Below are 16,010 nucleotides of genomic sequence, written 5' to 3'. Positions count from 1 at the left end.
AACTTTCTTACTGTGAAAACTGTTTTAAATTATTAAACTTCCCTAAGAGTTTCTCCACAAAGTTCTACTTTGATATTTCATTGTGGTGTGGTGATGACCCGGCGAGGATCTACCATGCTAGAGAGGCTTTGCATATGATCTTGGAAAGACAAAATATCTGTTTTCTGAAGATTCATCTAGCTAAGTACGATGAGGACCATTACCAGAAGGTTAACCATCTGGTTAAATCTTTGACCATGGCAACCAATAAAACAAAGAGAAATATAAAATGGCCTGTGGTCACATGCAGACCTCTTCCATTTCTGCAGCAGCAGAGACAGAGTGGCAAAAAAGGGGGCAGAAGGTGCTAAGAATTACACAATATTTAGGCTATCAACTTTAATTTGGCCATTGGCATTCTAAATGTAAAATACTGGTCCAATGACCAATAAGTCCTCCTTCTGGGAGAGCTGAATCATATTAGTTTTGACATTCTATGAACAAAAGAAGAAGTGAAATGGAAAGATGGCTTGGAAAGGCAAAGAAAAGAATAGGCAGAATTGGCTTTACCATATGCCCAAAGGCAACAGAAATATTTTCATGAGACATAGTCATTTTACACTGTATTATTTATTGTAAATATATATATATGTATACACACATATGTATATATATACACACACATTGTGTATATATACATACATATGCATTTACATATATATACCTATATATAATATTTTATACACACACACACACACATACCACCACCACCACCAGGAAAATATTTTCAGCTTATATTACTGCATGGGTTATATAACATGTTACATATATATATATATATGTATATATATATATATATAACATATATAAACCCATATGACAACATGGATTTAAGAAGATGAAGAAGTAAAGATATTTCATGAAGAACTTGACAATGCCTTCCAAATTAAATCACTTTCTGATTTTAGTGAAAAGGTGGGACTAGGTGAGAATGGTGAGAAATATATAGAAAACAAAAACTATTTGATACTGGTAAAAAGAAAAAAGTGAATTAGTGGGACAAATAGGAGCAAATGCATATAGTAGCATAGTGTTCGATAAACCCAAAGAATCCCAACTGTCAGGCAAGGACTTACTAGTCAACTAGTGCAATTACTGGAAAATTAGAAAAGATTACCTCATAAACAAATTGGAGGGGTAAGGAAAGAAATACATGTCACAGTTACAGATAGAGTAAGAGTTCATGATGAACAAGGGATAGATAAAACCACAAAAGATAAAAGGGACAATTTTGGAGTTGGCTGCTTATTGAAACAGGCTGCAGCTCCTATGATTGTACAGATTGTTTTCAGTGCTTTATTCTTTGTTCTAATTTGGTATTTACCTAGATATTTGTACTAATCAGTCAATAATCTGCACCCAGGCTTCTGATTCTGAAATGGCTACTGTACTATTCTGTAACTGGTTGTTTCTTTTATGATGGAGCCAATTTCTTTTTTATGATGGTCAGTGCTCACCATGTTTAACATCTTCTGAGTTTCTATTTGGCACAATGCCTGGCACATAACAGATTCTTAACAAATGTCTGTTGAATTGAATTGGAGAAGTTATCTATGATATACAAGTGTAAAGCATCTTAACAGTCTACAAGACTCTGACCTGTTTCATTTCTAGATCCTGAAACAAGTCTTCCAGTATAGATTTTACCTACTACTTCTGTGTCTGCCTTTGCATGGACGTCCCAAAAGATCAAAGTACATATGTTGATTTATTTTGATAGATATTATCCAATTCTTTAGGGAAGTTCTTTATTTCTTCATCCTTTATCATGGATGTTGACACATAAAACACAATGATATTCAGAATGAACTGTTTATTTCCCCTCATTATGACCACTACAAAATAAGGTGACCAAGTGTCTCATGAAATGTTTGCTGTTGCCTTTGAGGACTCAGTGAAACTGGCTCTGACAATTCCTTATTCTGAATTTCTGAGAAGCTGCAAGCTGTCCTTTCATCTAGCAGTGGCTACTTTATGTCTTCTTGTTTAATTAATACTGAGAACGACAATAAGAATGTGGTGCAGTTCCTCCAATAGCATGCCAACTTACTGGATGTTAGACAAAAAACACAGTTAAGTGTACCAACAATCAAATAGGTATTTGTGGGTAGTCTAAGAAAGTCTTAGCATCTTTTCTGTCAATCTGCCAGTATCACTATAGAAAAAGATGGTGCTACAATGGACTGGGAGCCATGTCAATTTTTTGTCTGTTCCTGGTTCACCATGGCCAAAATAATTCATCATCCAGCAGCTAAGTTCCTGGTGATGAGCATTTCCATACTCAATTGAGTTGATTCTCTGCTGATGTCAGAGGATTTAGTCTTATACCACACCCGTGGTTCAAAACTTTTTTAGCTAGACACAACCTGCCTGAGCTGCAATTCTGTAAGCACTGGCTCAGGGTCATCTCTACTGTAAAACATCAGAATAGCACTTTCTGGAGTCTTGGAAACAGTTACAAGTAAAAAAAATAAAACAAAATAACACCCACAGAAAGACACTGAAGACTGAAGAGATAAAAAATAGTCACTACAGGTATTCTTTAAAGAGCAAAATGCTGTCCACATTAACAGCTTATTTTAAAAAAATGCATTTGGTGTTGACCTATCAGTTGCACCCCTATCCACAACAAAGAAGTATCAAGCTAATATCCTACCAAGCTCTTTCTAGATCAAAAAGAACAGATAAAAGGTGGAGGTTTTTAAAACTTTTAAACAACATCTTGGATTTTAGCTATATAGGTTTAGCTCAGTTTCTATAAGTCCAGCCTCACTGTTCCAGGGTTTGCTCCAGTCTCTTGAAGAAAAATTACTTCTCCCCTTCCATGGATAGCATAAAAGTTTAGCACTTCTATATTGCTCTGTGTCTTTGAGTAGATGAACTGTGCTTTTTCCCTTGTTGTGGAACACACACACACACACACACACACACACACAACACCCCCCCCCCCCCAATTTCTAAACTATTCTGAGAGTCATTTCAATCCAAATCTTAAATGAGAAATTAGAAAATTTATGAGCAGGAAAGAAAAAGCTCCTTTTCTCATTTTCCTTCTAGGGCATCATAGTATTCTCTAACCTTCTCACTCAGCCTCTGTAAATGTCTCCTCCAATCCTTAAAGAAAACCAGTTCCAAACTGAAAAGTTTTTCACAATCAAACCCAATGCATCCAAAATTCAAAGGGAAGTAGTATATTGGGAAAGAATTTTTACAGCTAATCTCAGGGATAAAGGCCTCATTTCTAGAATAGATAGAGAACTGAATCAAATGTACAACAATACAAGTCATTCCTCAATTGATAAATGGTCAAAGGATATGAACAGGCAATTTTCAGAGGAAGAAATTAAAGACATTTATAATCATATGAAAAAATGCTCTAAATAACTTTTGATTAGAGAGATGCAAATCAAAACAACTCTGAGGTACCACATCACACTTATCAGATTGGCAAACATGACAGAACAGAAAGATGGTAAATATTGGAGAGGAAGTGGAAGAGTTGGAACACTAATTCATGGCTGGTGGAGCTGTGAGCTCATCCAGCCATTCTGGAGAGTAATTTGGAACTATGCCCAAAGGGCTACAAAAATGTGCATACCCTTTGTCACAGCAATATTGCTTCTAGGATTATACTCCCAAGAGATCATAAAAATGGGAAAGGGTCCCACATGTACAAAAATGTTTACAGCAGCTCTTTGTGGTGGCCAAAAACTGGAAATCAAAGGGATGCCCATCAACTTGGAAATGGCTGAATAAATTATGGTATCTGAACGTAATGGAATACTATTGTGCTATAAGAAATGATGAACAGGAAGATTTCAGAGAGTCCTGGAAAGACTTCTATGATCTGATGCTGAGTGAAAGGAGCAGAACCAGGAGAATTTTGTGCACAGCAACAACCACAGTGTGCAAGAGTTTTTTCTGGTAGACTTGGAACTTCATAGCAATGCAAGGACTTAAAAAAAAAATTCCCAATGGTCTTCTAAGGCAAAATGCCTTCCACATCCAGAGAAAAACTATGAAAGTCAATCGCAGAATGTAGCAGATCATTTTTTTGTATGTGTGTTATGTTTTGGTTTGTTATATGATTTCTCCCATTCATTTTAGTTCTTCTACACAGCATGACTATAGTGAAAAGGTATTCAATAAGAATGTATGTGTAGATCCTATATAGAATTGTATGCCGTCTCGGGGAGGGAGGGAGGAAGGGGGAACAGATGAGGGGGAAAAATCTAAGCTTTATGGTAGTGATTGTAGAACACTAAAACTAAATAAAATTAATATAAAAAAAAGAAAGAAAATCAGTTCCTGATTCCTGTCCTTGTGCCAACCACCCCATGACCAAATTCCCCATTTGCTCATTGGCTGCTTGATCTATCTATTCTACCCAGATGACATCATCAGGTCTCTTCTGCCAGTCAAATGCTAGTCACAAAATTCAGCAGTCTGTCCCTCTGGTAAGCTGAAGAATTATGTCTGCACTTTTAGCTTCTCAGTACTTACAAATCTCTCCCCAAACCAGCCCAAAGCAATATCCTCTCTTTGATTCCTTATAATGTCAAGTTTGTGCAAAGATCAGTTTTAAATCTAACTCTGCCTGTCCAATTTATCATATTAGATGATACAAACTGTACTTTAGTGTTTCACCTCAAGCTGTATTTCCACAGAAGTAATTAAAGGGTAAAAATCTAGCCCTGAGGTCAGGAAAACTGAGATTCAAGTTCAACCTCGGACACATACAGGATGCGTACTTAATTCCTCAGTGCCCCAAGTAACTCTCCAAGATGCTAAATTGTAGAGCAAGTGTTGATCTACATTGTTGGAGGGAATCTGTTCAACGGGAATTCCTTATACTAATGAAAGCAAATATAAGGGGTAGAAATAAATCTACCCCACCCTTCTCTTTAATTACTGCAACCACTAAAGGCCCAGACATTCAATGGAGGTTTTCACAAAATTGATCTTTGGACAAGATAGGTTTTAACATATAAATGAGATTCTGGCTACAGTAAGACACTCACCCAAGATTCAGGAAGTGTGACCCTCTATTTAAGAGAGAGGTGCTAGTGATAAACTCAAGTAAAGAACAGAATTCCGTAAGCTCAGCCATGTGACCTACCCAGCAAATATACTATCAGAAATACACTGAAGGAGAGATGTATGAGGGCTCCATGAAGGCAGAAAAGATTTTTAATACCAAGAGTTGTTACCCCCACAACCATATATATCTTCTACACATGTGCCTCAGTACCACTGTATTATAAGAATGAACCCGCTCTTCCCACAGATGTGATGAGTATTTTTGCAAAAATCCAAGAATTTTGCAAGTAACTATGCTTAGGGGGGTTATGCTTTGTATTAAATATTCTTCATGCTACTTACTAATGAAGTCTAAAGGGCAGCTAGGTGGTACCATAGTGGATGGAGCACTGGAACTGGAGCCAGGTAGACTCATCTTCATGAGTTCAAATTTGGCCTCAAACAGTTGTGTGACCCTGGGCAAGTCACTTAACCCTGTTTGCCTTAATTCATCATCTGTAAAATGAACTGGAAAGAGAAATGGCAAAACCTCTCCGGTATCTTTACTAAGAAAACCCCCAAATGGGGTTACAAAGAATTGGACATGACTGAAAGACAACTCAACAGAAACAAATTAAGTCTAAGTCTAAGGGCTAACTGCTAATGGGAAGCATACCAGGGGAGGCTTGGTAGCTGCAAGGTTGGAAGTATAGCCCCACAGTCCCCTTTAGAAGCTTGGAGTACAAGTGTAAATATAGGGTAGTAACCTAGAGAAGGTGCTACACACAGATAAGGTCCCCTATAAATGGAGGCCAGTAGATATTCTTATAGAGATGATATAATACAGCATAATGGTATATTCTATTTAATATGCACTAGAAAGCATCCAGTACAAGACACTCATTTAGAGATGAGGGAACTAAGTCCCAAAAAGGTTGAAGGTCACAAAGGGTAGCAAATTAGTGAAGCCAGAACTGGAACTGAGGTTAGTCCTTAGTCTTTCCCCTCACTCAATGCTGTTTCATGTCCTCATCTGCCCCAAAAAGGGGGTTGTACTTGAAGCTCTTTGAAGTCCATTTCAGCCTGACAATATTATAGCCTTAAATTTCTACAAGTACAGTATAAACTGGGACTGGTCTTTTTTTTTTTTTTTTATGAGGAAATATTCTGCTTCTGATGAGGACAAAGGCCTGGAAATGCTGACCAGGAAATATGAAGGGCAGTGGTGGCTGGGTGGAATGCCAAGAGGGAGGCCTTCCAACAAGTCCGAAGGAGTATTTGGGATCATGCCAATAGCTACTGACATTTCAACCTGTGGATTTCCAGCCACATCTTGTTCCTTGCCAGAAATGTCTGTGGGTCAAGTCCCTAAAGGCCATGTCCTCTCCTTCACAGGCATCTGAAATGCTAGTAAGGCCAAGGCTCTGCTTCTTATCCTATGGCCAAAGGCCATGAGGAAGGACTCCTGATATCCTCAGGCTTCCCAGATCATTAAGTACAACCAAGTCAGGTAAAGTCAGCAAGCATTTATTAAGAACTAAATTCTACCGAAGGGGTAGAGAACCTGCAGCCTAAGTCCTCAGGGCTGCACTTGAGTATTGAGAGGGCCAAATGTGGCCTCAGGTTCCCCACTCCTGCCCTAGAGGGTTAAAAAAAAAAAAGGTGAAAGCTATCCATATGATGATGGAAGAAACAACATGCAAATTATCCACCAATGACACATATAGGATAAACTGAAGATCACAGAGGGAAACTCTTCTTGTAGAAAGCGGGATTTTAGCCGAGACTTGAAGAAAGCCAGGGAAGCTAGTAGGAAGAGACAAAGATGGAAAGAATTTCAGGAACGGGGGATTGCCAGCGAAAAAACAGAGAGCTGGGGGATTGAGTGTCTTATTTGAGGAATATCAAGGATGCCAGTGTCTCTGGATCATACAATACGTGGAAGACCGAAAGGTATTAAGAAAATTAGAAAGGGAGGGAGGGAGGGACCAGGTTATAAGGGCTTCAAAAGCCAGAGATTTTTACATTTGGTTACTGGAGGTAGTTAGCAATACTGAGTTGATGGACTAAAAGGTCTATATGCCCAGACCTGATCTTTAGACAGATCACTTGGAAAGCTGATTGGATATGATTGGGGAAGGGCTGAGAGAGTGAAAAGTTGATGATGATATCTACGTTTGGAGCTTGGGTTACTTGGATTATTATGGTTAGTGCCTTGAACAGCAGACATCTGGAAGAAAAGAAGGTTTAGGGGAAAGATAATGAATTCAGATTTGAACTTTTTTTTAAGATGTCTACATCCAGTTCAAGATGTCTATTAGGAGGTTGGAAATGTCAGACTGAAGGTTAAGGCTGGATAAATAGATGTGAGAATCATATGCAGGGTTAATAATTGAATTCATAGGAGCTGATGAGATCACCAAGTGACATTGTTTCCAGTCAATCTGAAAGTGTTTATTAAGCTCGTACTTCGTGATAAGCATTGTACTAGGTGCTGGAGGAGAAAGTGCAAAGAATGAAACAATCTCTGTTGCAGAAGCTTACCTTTCATTCCTACACTAGTTTGCCTGCTCTTTATACCGGAAACATGAGGGCTACTGAAAACCTAAATGTTCATTCAACTTTGTTTGTTCAGATTTCTGATTAATTTTACAAGCTAGTTTCTTAAAAATATTTCAGTAATGTCTACTGCTTTTTAAACCATCAAACTTTCACAAGAAAGATGATTTTCCATCTCTTTCCCTAGGTCAGAGTGCTTGTTACCTTGTAATCAATTTTCCTGTGCACTAAAAAGTTTCAGTGTGTCAATGTATCTGAGGAACACTTAGTCTTTTCCCCATCTCCTAATGTAAAGCTTTTCTTTTTGCCCCTCTCGCAAGTAGACAAATAGTCCTAAAAGATCACTTGGGATTGCTCAGGATTTTATCTTCAAATTGTGCCTCATTCTAGTTAATTTATATATGAAATTTTAAACTGCTTTGGAAGTTCAGATAAGCATCTCCTTTGTCAAGTTATTTTTCTTTGACCATAAATAAAAAGTAATAAGTGCTGCTCAACAGGCTCATGCTGTTTTTCAGGGGGAAAAAATCTGTTAAAAGTCATTACCTCTTATTTTCTGGCAAAGCTATTGAGTAATTGCCAAATTCCACATTACTTGTATTCAAATGTTAATCTAGGTGAACAAGATATACAGGTCAAAATACAAAAAGGTTCTTTCCTTATCCCGTTCTCTATTCTCTCTACATTCTGCTATTTGGTGATAACATCAGCTCCTTTGGGCTCATCTATCATCTCTTCGATCTTCAGATCTATAAATTCAGTCCTAGTCTCTCTCCTTAAACTCCAAATATCAACATCTTAGTAAGCATTTTGAACTGTGTGAGCCATAAGCATCTCAAACTCAACATGTCCAAAATAGGATGCTCATTACCTTTCTCCATTCCGCCTCAAACAAATATTCCTTCCAACCTCCCTATTTTTGTAAAGGGTACCACCATACTTCTAGTCTCTCATGTTTATAATGTCAGCATCATCCTTGACTACTTGCTCTTACTCAGTTCATATATCCACTTAGTTGCTAAATCTTGTCACTTTTTTCCAGACAGCATCTCTCCAATATGTCCCTTTTCTCCACTCAAAAAACTACCACCCTGGTCTAGTAAGCCCTCACCTCTGACCTGGATTACTCCAGCAGCTTCCTAATTGATCTCCCTATCTCAAGTCTCCCCATTCCAATCCATCTTCCACAAATCATCAAAAAGATTTTCCTAAAGCACAAGTCTGATCATGTCATCCCACCCCATACTCAATAAACTCCAATGGTTCCCTGTTTCCACTAGACCAAATATAAATTTATCCGTTTATCATTTAAAGGCTCTTTACAATGTGGCCCCATCCAGGCTTCACCCTTTCAGCCTTATTACACATTACTCCCTTTCCTTCACTCTGCTTTCCAGCCATACTGTTCTTCTGCAGATTTCTTATGCACAACACTCCTCCTTCCTCCCCAAATCTGCGCTAGTTGTGCAACATACATGGAATACTTTCTTTTCTCACTTCTACTTTTTGGCATCCCTCAGAGATTCAACTCAAGTGTAACCTTATTCATGAGGACTTTCCTGGTCCCCTGGTGCTAGTGCCTCTTGGCCTACCCTTTACTCCCCTGGCCCAGGGTACCTTGGATTTGTTCAGTACTTACCTGTAGATGTACAAGATGTCTCCCCCCCTTAGAATTTAAATTCCTTGAGGTCAAGGGTTGGTTAACTTTGGTCTTTACATTCCTAGTGCCTGGCATGTAGCAAGTATTTAATAAATGCTTTCTGATTGATTCTTTTTTTTTTAATTTTGCCCTTGAATTTAGGGACCTTTGAAATGGAAACTTGGGCTTTGAAATGTCATGGCAGCTGGAAAGTACAAACTTTCATGGATTCCAAAATATGCTTTAAAAGATAAACAAGTAAATTCTTTGGGAAGATGGGTGCCAGATTTAAAGGGGAACCTAAATAAGGCAACATGACAGAGTAGACAGAGGACTGCAAGTGGTGTCAGGGAGCTCCTATCAGCTGTGCGACTTTGGACTAGTTGCTTCATCTTTCTAGACCTTCGTTTCTTCATCAGAAAGATGAGAAGGTTGGACTAACTGGCTTGTCAGACCCTCTTAATGCTGTTATTATAATTAAGGAGCAGTATCTTGGCCAGTCTCATTTGAGCAACTCCACAATGAAAGCCCAAATGCTCCCTGCTGGAGAGGGAATGGGGCACAATGGAGAGTGCTGGACTTAAGAGTCCGGAAAGGCCTGGATATGTGTCCTGCCTCAAACACCTGCTAGCTGTGCGAATCTGGGCATCTCTTCATGCCTGAACCTTACTTTCCTCATCTGTAAAATGGAAATTATAAGTAATAGCACCTCCCTCCCAGTTTGAGGAGGATCAGATGAGATAATGTATGTACTGTACAGTGCTTTACAATCTTTCAATACACTATATAAATGTATGCTATGATTATTGTTGTCATACTGGAGAGCTACAGCCTCCCTACACTTCCCCTGGCTGTTAAACAGAGGCAGCTAAACTTGTAGCTGCCAGGTGGCTCATTGGATAGAACCTGGACTTAAAAAGACCTGAGTTCAAATCTGGTCTCAAACACTTACTAGCCATGTGACCCTGGGCAAGTCACTTAACCTGTTTGCCTTAATCCAGTAGCAAACCATTCCAGTATATTTGCCAAGAAAATCCCATGGATAGCATGTCATACTATGATCCACAGAGTCACAGAGTCAGATATGACTGCATAACTAGATGCTTAACTTAAGACACAAAGACCTGTTAATAAGCAGAATCTACTTCTATGATTTTCACAACCACTGACTGACAAGAAGGAAAAATGAAGTAGAGAAACATGACCAAGTATTGGTCTAAATAAGACACTCAACCCGAGAATTTTAAGAAGGAAGAGAGAGTCATTGGTGGTTAGAAAAATTTTTTTCAAGCTGACAAATGGATAATTTCTATGTTGGGGTCATTCAGACATCTAAAAGACCAGGGCAGAAGTGGAGCTTCCAAGAATGTTAGAAGATTTGGGACTGAATTACTGTGGGGGGAAAGATAGAGGTTCAAGGGAAGATTGTACTGCAATTAGATGGACAATATGACTTTTCAGGTCCCTCTGCTATGTTTCCTACCTCCTTTTTCTACCTTCAACATATAGGAGAATTAGCTGGGGGGAAAAAGGCATACAATGAAATTGACATTGATAAGAGCTTTAAAACTCACATGTATGTTTTAAAACATGTCACCTCATTTGATTCTCACAACACTATGAGGTAGAGGTTTTATTGTCCCCAATTTCACAGATTAGGAAACTTGAGGTTTTAAGCTAGAGAAGAATTTGGGGCAGGATATGAACCCAAGGCCTAGTTCTCTTATCTGCTACATCATGCTGCATCTCAAAGGAGATGAACAACGAGCCTGACAACCCTCTCCCACATATAAGAACTAGTATTCCACATTCATGGTAGTGTATGCTCAATACACTGAGGGATACAATAAAGAAAGAGAGGCCAAGGTTATATGAAGGTTACATCTCACAGGTTCAATACAGGGATATAATTTTGACCACATTAGGGGAATTTTAGCTTTTCTCTCTGAAGTAGCTTGCTAGGTGCTGAACATCAAGGTTGGAGTGGAAAGAAGGAAAATCTTTCAGTGTGATCCATTTCCTCCCCTGACCCCTATAGGGTATTATGACAAATATGGTAAAATATTACGAAGTGTACCATATGTGTAGCTAAAATCCAATCAAACCATGAAATGCTTGGGACCTTGTGAAAGAAGGGAAACTCCAAAGTGCAATGGGGATAGAGCATTAGATTTTAGGAGTTCCCATTTGCAAATCTTAGAACCCTAGAATTTAAACTTTCACCTCTGATTTTTTAAAAAAATAGTCAGTTTGCAATTGACTGGGAAAACCCCTATCATCTTTTACTTTAATTCATCCCCTAACTTAGATCACATTCAAGCCTTTTGTTTCAGTTGTGGAGCATTTTTATTTTATATTTTCAAAATGTGTCACTTCACAAAAATGTGTCACTTCCCATTCATATGATGATACAGAAACCCTTGGGGAGACTTTACAACTCCTAGAATCATACAGTGTTGATATCATTCACGTTCAACAGTCACACTGTTCAAGCTCTGGAATTACCCACAGGTGACAAATGGCTAGGTTTGTTTTTTTTTTAATCTGTGCAGATCTCTTTTGTACTATGAATATATAATACAAAATAAGCATATGCCCTCTGATTCCATTTGAAAATGAGGAAATGAAATTACTTTGAAATTCAACTTGAAATAATTGTTAAATATCTATTTTTAAATGTAGACCAACAGAACAAACCACATCAGAAATACCCAGAAGCAAATGAATATAGTAGCCCAGTGCTCAACACTCAAAAACACAGACTACTAGGGAATAACTCTAATCAAACAAGAATTTCCGGGGAAAGAAGAGAGTACTTTGACAGAAAACAGCTTTAGACCAGCATATTACACCAGTAATGATGAATCAGTAACCTAAACTTTAAAAAGTCACATCATTTTAAAGATGGAGAGGGACAGAGAGACAGACAGAGACAGATGTTGACAGAGAGAGGAGAGAGAGGAATGGGAGTAGGTATGTTTCACAACTATTATTATACAGAGTATGCATAATCAATCAAGGTATAGAGACCACAAAAGACAAAATATGTAATTTTGATTATATAACATGTATTTTTATACGAATTCTTAGCCTGCCATTCAAAGCCTTCCAACAAAATTGTTGCCACTACATTTGTATAATCTTATTTCACACTCTCACGTTAATTATAAAAAAAAAATATGTAGCCACTGTCAAATTCATATTAGTTTGCATTTCTTCAGCAGATTAAATACCAACTTTCAAAACCCTAGATCTTTACAAAGAGAGTTGCATTCAAGAGCTCTTTCCTCAGGTAACATGCAGAAAGTTTGAAAAGGATGGGGAAAGCTCAGTTCCTTTGTGGTCCACTTAAATCAGAAAATTTGAGAAGTACTTAAAATTTTTCATTAATGAATTGGAAATGACTATTATCCCATTCAGATTCCTCTAAACAGTACTTCTTGTAGAGAATGAGATGCTTCATATTATTAACTAACTACAGGGAAAACCTCCACTAGTGAGACATACTTGTACCTTCAGTGGGTCTAAAGTATCATGTCTTCAGATTTCTGTTGCTAGCTCACAGTCAGATGCTGAGCAGGAAGAGGCTTTTTAACAATTAAAACACAACGTTACATAGTAAAAACTCTTTGAAGAAGAGCCTAGTGACACACTTGCCTGCACAAGAGGAAAGTTCATTCCTTAACATTTCACTTTCCAAGGTTGGCTGGATTTTATTTCGCCCCCTCCCCCATTCCCAATTTTTAGCCATGGTAAAAACGTGATGCCAAGTAAGATATTTGGGAAGGTAGAGAGAAGGAAGGCATGAATGTTAAAGTAGACAATACTGTGGCCAGCGACAGGATAAGTTGAAACGGAGTAAAAATGCAGAAAGCATCAGGTAGGACCAGGGAGGAAGAAGGGATGAAAGAGCGAGGGGAGCCGCCGGCTGGATCGTTCGGTACGTGACAGTTTCGTTTTCATCAAAGTGGCCTGGGGCTGGGCAGGCAGCAGGCAGGCAGGCAGGCGCATCCGAAGGCGGCAAATTAACTTCCTGCTGCTCTGGAACCCACTGGGAGCCGGAGACTGAAACACAACTGGGCTGGCCCGTTCTGCTCCCAGCTTCTGCCCCAAACCTCCGGCCAAAGAGCCCGGGGAAGGGGGGGGAGAGGTCAGGCTGTTCAGAGATAAAGGAGGGAAGGTCGAGGCGGAGGAGGAGGAGGGGGTGGCAGAGAAGGCACCGGGGTTCCTGCGTAAATCCCCCACGCCCAGCCCGGGGCTCCTGCCTACCTGCTGCGTTCCCCCGCGCGGCTCAGAGAGAGGGGCAGGTTCCCAGCGACAGCCCCTGGCGAGCAGGGAGGAGAGGCGGGCTCGGGCTTTCTGGCCATCCTGCGGGCAGGCTGCACGCCTCTCTCCGAGCAGAGGGGCCCCGCTAGGGCCCCTCTGCGTCCTCCTGCTCCTCTTACGATGCAATCAATTCTCTCGGCGGCGGTGGCAGCAGCAGCAGCAGCAGCTGCAGCTGCAGCAGCAACAGGCACCCGTCTGGGAAGCAGTGGCTGCCGCCGGGCGGGGGCCCTGGGGAGGCGGAGGAAGAGGGAAGGGGAGGAGGAGGGGGGAGAGGGAGAGGGAGGAGATGTCTGCACAGAGCTCGCGTTTCCTCTTTGTAATCTGGAGAGCGCGGGGGAGCCGAGGCTGGAGTAGGGGAGGCAGCAAAGAAAGCAGACAGATGCCCTGGTGGCCTCCGCCACTCTACCTTGTGACTTTTTCCCAGGCGGCCGGACGACGTCCCGGGCCCGTCACACGCAGGAAACAGCTGCTGCAGTGCGGGTCTGGTGGGCGCATCGCCTCGGCCTCCCTCTCGGCCAGCCCGGTCCGGGAGCACGGGGCCCCGGGGTCCGGGAAGAGAGCGGACTCGGGCCGGACGAGAGGAGCTGCAAACTCTTAAGGCCGCCCAGGGCAGGTGGGAGTGGATGGACAGGGGAGGGGGATGGACACAGAGTGGGACGTCCCCGACCTACCCCTCCTGGAGAGCCGCTGGCTTTTTCTCCATCCCGTTTCACCATCTTCTCCTCCCCACCCGGCCCCTAGCTTGCTGGCCCCGGGGAGGGGAGAACAGCACGCCCTGGGGACATGGCCGCAGCCAGCTTTCTAGCTATCCAAGCAGCTGCCCCGCCGGGATTAGAATCTGGGCCGTGGTGGGTTGGGGAGCGCGTGTGAGTATGGATGCACTTTGCTGACTCTCAGAGGGAGGTCCGATTGCACAGCCTGTGCCCGGCCATCTATTTATAGCAGGCCAGCCAAGAGCTGGGAGCAGTTATTAAGGCCCTCTCTGCACCCTCTTCCCTTCTCGGCAGCTGACATAACTATCAGGCTGTGGGACACCTCGGTCCCGTTGTTCCCCTTTCCAATCCACTTTCGCCTTTTCCGTACCACTCCTCCCCTCCCCCACCTTCACGGAAAACGTACCGGGTGGGGGGAAGAGGATTGAGGGAAGGGTGAGAACTACCTTGTCCGAATGTAGCCCCATATCACCCAGAGACTTGTGAAGGGTTCAATAGGAAGGGTGAAGCATTCCTGCTCCCCCCAAAAAAGCTCAACACGACCCTAAATGTTTCTGCGGTCCTGAAACAGGCAGACAACCTCTATCCTAGAGAATCTGGTAGAGAAAAGAAGCAGCTACAGATGTCCAAAACGATCTTCAGAAGACCCCCTTTTCCCTTCTCAAAGCAGCAAATCTGCATTGTCAGTCTCAGCCAAACTTTTCCCGCCTTCCCCACCTCAGAATGACATCTTGACCTTAAAATACAGGTTAACTCCAGAAAAGACACTAATTAACTATGTAAGCCTAGCCAAGTGACTTAAGAACCTTGTGTCTCAGTTTCCTACTCTGTAAAAGACAAGGACTTTATGGCCTCTAAAGTCTCTTGCAACTCTAAATCGATCATGAGAACCCAGCAGATGGACAGATTGGTTGAACTGGAGAAACCTGGGTCCTAGCATAAAAAAAGAAATAAAAACCACTTTCTTAGGGAAAATAGAAGTGAAAAATTAATAAGAGCTTAGGTTCCCTGGTACTCAAAAGATAGGTGAGTAGGACTACAGAAAGAGAAATGTAGGGGGTGGAGGTGGGGTAAAACAGTACTTTCCCTTGGTTGCTAAGTGAAGTGATTCACCTACTTGAACTGACCTAAGTTTATTTTGCAAATTCAGGGGCATGATTTTTCAGCCTTAAACAAGAGGGTGTTATTGGTGGCTGTGGTGGTGGTGGTGGTAGTGGTCATGGTGGTGGTGGTGGTGCTGCTGCTGCTGCTGGTTTTATTGGCTTGGTGACACATATCCAATAGGAAGTAGCACATCCATATTTTCAGTAACACATAATCAAGCACAGAAGTAGATTTGTGATCTCATTAGTGTGAAAGTTTATTTTCTACAATGCAGATCACAACCTGCCCATCCTGTGGGACTCTGGTCCAAAGCTTTCTTTCCTTTTGTCCTGACATAACCAGTGGAACACAAGGTTCAGCTTGGCGGTTATCCCTTACTCTGGACATGTGAATAGCCCGTCTTCTTTTTCTGTCATACATTTTCTTTGATGACCACCATTACTTTGTAGCACTTTGTTATATATTACATCTTGCTTCCACCCCCATATGTCTCTCTCCATTATCCTCTAAGTGATAGTCATTTTTAAACCTCCAGACTACATATCTTGTTCTATGACTTGTGGCCACCCAGTAGTGCAAGTAGAATACTGGTGTTTAAAAATTAGACCTTT

At 41.1% G+C, this 16,010-nt stretch overlaps 1 protein-coding gene across 9 annotated transcripts in view; it reads right to left on the bottom strand.

The window, feature by feature from the left end:
- Positions 1-14,445, bottom strand: part of TBC1D1 (TBC1 domain family member 1) — a 299,311-nt gene extending 284,866 nt beyond the window's left edge. For 4 of the 9 annotated variants that reach the window (XM_072620463.1, XM_072620464.1, XM_072620466.1 and 1 more), the window contains exon 1: positions 13,526-13,815. The gene's annotated coding sequence lies outside the window, so the exon portion shown is untranslated. Of the gene's footprint in view, positions 1-13,525; positions 13,842-14,253 lie in introns of those variants that run through there. The other 5 variants (XM_072620458.1, XM_072620460.1, XM_072620461.1 and 2 more) reach the window with 3 other exon arrangements.
- Positions 14,446-16,010: the final 1,565 nt, after the last annotated feature.

Source organism: Notamacropus eugenii, chromosome 6, assembly GCF_028372415.1.
Source record: "Notamacropus eugenii isolate mMacEug1 chromosome 6, mMacEug1.pri_v2, whole genome shotgun sequence".
Lineage (NCBI taxonomy): Eukaryota > Metazoa > Chordata > Mammalia > Diprotodontia > Macropodidae > Notamacropus > Notamacropus eugenii.
This window is presented reverse-complemented; position numbering and strand designations above follow the sequence as displayed.